The sequence below is a fragment of the Gouania willdenowi genome, chromosome 12 (genome assembly GCF_900634775.1).
Source record: "Gouania willdenowi chromosome 12, fGouWil2.1, whole genome shotgun sequence".
NCBI classification, from domain to species: domain Eukaryota; kingdom Metazoa; phylum Chordata; class Actinopteri; order Blenniiformes; family Gobiesocidae; genus Gouania; species Gouania willdenowi.
This window is the reverse complement of record NC_041055.1, coordinates 26029278-26035277: the sequence shown is the minus strand read 5'-3', so window position 1 is coordinate 26035277 and position 6000 is coordinate 26029278.

Genomic DNA, 6000 nt, shown 5'->3' with positions numbered 1-6000 from the left:
TCAAAAGTACTTCACCGTAGGCCTGGGCATTATAGAGAGAGTCAGGATATATCAAGTTTTCTATTTTGGCGATATAGAAAATTACATTATCGCCTATTTTATAGCTTATTTTCTATTGAAATACTGGTTTTAGAGTTGCTTTCACTACTTCTCAGAACAACATGGAAAGCAGAATTAGATGCAGTTCTGTGTGTCCTAACCCAGACCTAAACGAGCCACACAACAGAACTCACTCACACGTGCTGTCTCTTACAGGAGCAAAAGCCAAAAGTGACACATATTGTGCAGCTGTTTGTTATTAAATGTGTCTGTGTGGCATTTTGCACCAACAAATTTACCCCAAATTGTTTTCTGGTAAGACTTTATTTGAATTAAAAAATATCAAGATTGATATCATATATTGACATTTTCTGAAAAAATATCAAGATGTGAGTTTTGGTCCATATTGCCCAGCACTAATGGTCAGCATTATCAAAGGTTGTGTCTTCATAGTCAAAACTTGATTCAAAAATAATTATATTTTGATTTTCATTAACAAAAGTCAAGCTTCTAAATATGTTCTAAATATTTAACACCACCAAGAAGGAAATATTTACACCGGCGTTTATTTATTTATTTGTTTGTCTGTCTGTTAACAGAACTACTTTAATCAACAGTACTTGAAGCATTTGGACAACATTTGAACTAAAGATTGACCTTACACAATGGAAGATTCCATTTCATTTTGGAGGGGATTTGGTTCAATATACAGATTCTGGATCAGTTTTAAAAACCCAAAAAATCCCAATCTCTCATCAACAAAATTTCAAAATGTCATCTCATTTCTTATTTGATCGATCTTTATGAAATCTGATTCAGTTATATCGGGTCGCTTCCTCAAATAATTCACCAATTTTCATCCTGTTTGGATCCAGAATGCACATTACATCGCGATTTCTCAACAAAAAAGGAGGCTTCCTCCAAAACTTTAAAGGGGACATATCATGCTAAATCCACTTTTTTAGCCCTTAAATGCATTTTGTTGTATATTTAGAGTGCTTAGAAGTACAGAAAAAATCAAATTAGTCTCTTCAGGGGCTCCGTAGATATCATTATATTCTGTTTTGCTCATATTTTTCAATCTGTTTCGATTTTTCTATCCTCTATTACGTTTTTTGAACTATTACATCACAGTATTTGCAGCGGAACTACCAAATTAGGACATCAACTCCAGGTCCAACACTTCGAGCAATCCGCCATTTTTATTTCTCGCTTTTATTTTGTAGTCCAAGCTCCAGGATGCCGAAGTTACGAGAGGATAAGTCAAAATGTTCAGTTGTTGGATGTAGTAACCCACACGCTTCATTACACCGTCTCCCAGCATCAGAACCTTTTCAAAGTGCCTGGTTGAGTTTTATTTTTCACGGAAATGTACCCACATCTGTGGGTAAGGTCATTTTTGTGCGCGCGCAGCACTTCAAGGATGACTGCTTCATCAACCTCCACCAGTATAAAGAAGGATTTGCTGAAAGACTTCGTCTGATTGAGGGTTCAATTCCTTCTATCTTTGGAGACGACGAACAGAGAACTTTGGTAAGCTGTAAATAACGCTAAAAAGTGTGATGATAAGACGTCCCTGTCATTATTTTGTTAGCATTAGCAGTTGCACTGTCTTCAGACTTCATATGTTAGCGCTGTGTGCTCGTTTTAGATCCTTGATGATATGGCCTACGTGATTTAATTTAAGTCTAAAGTTTTCATTAGTCATTTCATTTTGCCATTTTTGTCTTTGAAAAGACTATATTAAAATGCATTTCGTGACATTAGCTTGGCGCTAGCGTTAGCTCGGTGCTTGTGTTAGCTTACTTGTTAGGGTTCTGCAGGTTCATCATCTTCATTTTCATCTCTCTCCACCGGGTCCGACTCTGGCTCAAACATGTAAAGCTGGATGGACAAGTATTCCATTGTTGACATTTTGTAAATAACGTGTGAATAAAAAGTTTATGCGCCGCTACATAGCCGTATCTCTTCTATCAAACTACAAAAATGGCCGAGCAGGGTGGAGTTGAACCGAGCGTCACCTGAAGAGGGGGCGGGGTATGGAGTGTCTCATTTGCATTTAAAGAGACCGCACCAACACAAGTTGCTCTCAGAAGCACATCAGAAAAGGGGCCTGTGGAGCTATAATAATGAGGAATTCAGACCCAAGCATTGCAGTTCCGCTTTATATAGACCACAACTGTATGATTTATATCTAAAAAGGAAGGATTTAAAACCATGATATGTCCCCTTTAAAGTTCTGTGTGCTCTTGTTATTTTTGTAGTTGTTTTCAAGTTAAAAGTGGAACATCACAAATGCTAATTAGAGATCAAGCATTAAAACATCCAATGAAAAACAAAGGGTTATTTCACCGCACGATTATCGGATCGGTCCAAAAAATGATTAAATCAATTATTTTTTTATCATGTTTTTAATAATAATTAATTGCGCTGACATATGCATAGAACGTAAACACCCGGTCACTAGGTGTCAGTGAACCACATCAGACCGTGTTAAACTACATCACTCCTCAATGCATTTTAGCTGGAAGTTGACTGAACTTTGTTTTCATAAAACATACTGGACACTTTTATAAATGTGTGGCAAATTTTTTTTTTTCAAAGAATTTAAAGCTGCTATCCGAAGTTTCTGAGTAACATCACGATGTCCCGCCCTAAACAGCTGCACTTCCTGCCACTGCATCTGCCAATCTACTAGAAGCCACGCCTCTACGTTTCTGCACGCGCATCGTGGAACATAACAAGGTCACATTGATATAGGTCTATAGGTCAGGTAACAGCCAAAATCATATTTACCTGTTTGCTGTTGTGACGTGCGGCCTTGTTTCCGTGCACAGTTCCACATTCACTTTGATTGACAGACTCCGCTACAGGAAGTCGAAGCCTGTTGGCTGGGTGATCAAGATGCTCATTTCCATTTGTATAGGGGTCTATAGGACGAAGGCGGGACTTATATACATTGATGTATATGAATGATCACTGGCAGTAGACCATAGTAAAAGACAAGTTAGGTATGTTTTCGTATTTCAAAAGAATCATACATAAACATAGATTTCTCAGAAACTCCGGATAACGGCTTTAAGAACTTAACAGAATCAGAATCTGTTGTAGAAGCAAAAGTTGAACTTTTTTATAAAATGTAATTAGACAGTTTGATAAACATACCACTTGTTTTTGATATTGGTACATGAATTACAGTTAGTTATTGACTTGTTCTCACAAGTTTAAAAAAAAGAGATAAATTGTACTTTAAATCATTTTGTACTTGTAAAGGTGAAATATGTAATTGTTGATATTGCGATGTACTGTATATCGTATTTAGTATTGGGATTTCGTATTGTGACATGCAAATCGTGAAATTAGAATCGTATCGTCAGATTAATGGTGACGCACACCCCTAATCGTTATTAATGGGGTTCAGAAATTCCTTACAAGCCTTTGAAGTTCTCTGGGTTCTCTTGCTATTTTTTGTAATTGTTTTCAAGGTAAAAGTGGGAAATTACAAATGCTAATTAGAGATCAAGCATTAAAACCCGGGGACAACTTTAAACAGCGCCTTCCTTAAATTTCAGCACACTATCTGACTCACCGCACGTTTTAACCATCATGCATCTGGAACAAATGTGGCAGTCAAACGGTAAAATGGTCAAACAGAGAGTGTGTGTGTGTGTGTGTGTGGAGCAGGTGAAAGAAGGAGGAAACACAGGTGCTCTGTGTCAGAACGACAACTATTAAACAACACACACAGCCTGAGGGCAGGAAGCCACTATTGACTGGGACACATCAAGAAAAACCCACCTTCTAAAGCACACACGCACACACACACACAAACATTACACACAGGTGGATAAAATCTAGCAGGTATCAGGTACTGCCCTGAGGGCCAGGTTTGACCTGCCAGGGCCAGGAGTCAAACACACACAGGGACAAACTCCTCATTCAGCATCACAAACGTTACACAATAAAGACACAGCACGCATTAATATTAATAGGTTTTCATTAAAACACTAAACCTCAAACTGGATTCTGTACATGGAAAGGATAGGTAGGTGTGTGTGTGTGTGTGTGTGTGTGTGTGTGTGTGTGTGTGTGTGTGTGTGTGGGGGGGGGGGGGGGGGGGGGGGGGGGGGGGGGGGCAGGAAGAGGTCACGCATATAGAAATGCCCTTGAGCAAGACACTTGTTTTGAGTCTTCCACTGCATCAAAAAGCAGGCTTTAGAAAAGGAAAGAGGATTATTCAATCTTAGTTTGATGAATCTTGATTGATAGATGATAAAGTGTGACTTTGATTGACACAAGGGGTGTTGAAAAAAAAATCAATTTGGCGACATATCGTGATATTACGTCACGTGATTCTCGGATTGATTAAAAATGCATCCATATAGATTTTTTTTTAACCTTTATTTAAAGTCTTTTCCACATTGTAACTGCACGAAGAAGTGAAAACTGTGCATGTTGACCAGCTTGTGTTTTTTCAATAAAATCTAAAAAGAAAGTACCAACTTTATGCATATATTTGTTGTTCTAAACATATACCTCAGTTAAGTTGCACTAAAGTCACGTTGCACTAAAGTCAAAGGTGGTTTAAAAGCCACAAGCAGATTGTATGTTATTTTTTCATTTTAGGTTGTTGGCACATGGCATGTTAAAGCCAATGTTTTGAGTGTAAAATATGCCTTTTTAAATATATTTCATACATAATGTTCTCATGAAGGTGTACACATTTACAGATTAGTTGTTTCTTAAGTCATATATTAAAAGAAAAAAAAAATCGTCCTGTCCTGTATAAGATTTCAAAGTATTTCTATATTTATTTCCAATATGATATTAATGCAAACCTTGCCCGATGATGCCCATTTTATGAAATATTATGCGGTAAAATCCTTATACGCACGTCATTGTCTCTGTTAAATTTTGTTGTTAAATGAAGCACAAATAGGCTATCTGAGAGCTAACACAGCAGATTATTCATAAAAATGCCAAATATCCAAAATCAATGATGTTTCTGACTTCTACAAATATTTGAAAGTTCCAGTTATTTTGACCAAACCAAACCCCCCAAAAAAGACTCAATGCATAAAAGGAAGGTCTAAAATTATATTAATGAGTACAACTATTAGTAACTTACTTCCTTTTATTAGTTAAGTTAGTAAGCAGGGGCGGGACATAATGTTAAATGAGCCAATCAGAAGTGGCCTTTGGAGGAAACGTAAAAACATTTAAAGAAATGTTGAAAAAAATATGTTTTGACCAAAATATGAATAAGTTATCACATTTAGATGAATAAAACTATTTTGAATTCAGTCAACTGACACTAAACGAAAATTGAGTATAAGTTAAAGTTTAAAAGTAACAATTTTCACCCAAATTACTTTAGTTTATGTTGGTTTTAATTTCTTAACAATAAATGTAATGTATTGTATTCAACCTTGCTTGAGTGTCGTGTTTCCATTACTCACCGATTGTTCGCTACTTCCTGGTTGTCTCGCGCTGCCACACCTGTGTTTAATACAAGTGAAAGCGCGCCATCTTCTGGACTGCTCGCGCACCGCATTAATTAAATCTCGAATACGGAAGCTGTGAACCTGACTTTAAAGTTTCATTTTACGACTTAGTTTGAAATCAACATGAGTTTAAATGCGTGTTTTATACTACATTGAATAGCAGTAAGCTACATTGTAGTCTGACTTTAATAAATATCCTGTGACCAAAAGTACGGTGGCTGAGAAGTGCAAAAAAAAACCTTTACAAATGACACAACAAAGTTACAATTTTGAATACAAATATACATTACCGCAACGCTTTCACAAAAAGGTCAAAACAAACTAAGAAATACAGAATTAATTTAAATTAATTCAATTTGTACAAGTATTTTTCTCAAAAATGTAAATTTGTTGTGGTATTTGTAAATGTATTTTGCACTTCCCAACCACCGTACAGAAGTAAGGTAACTGGTAAAAA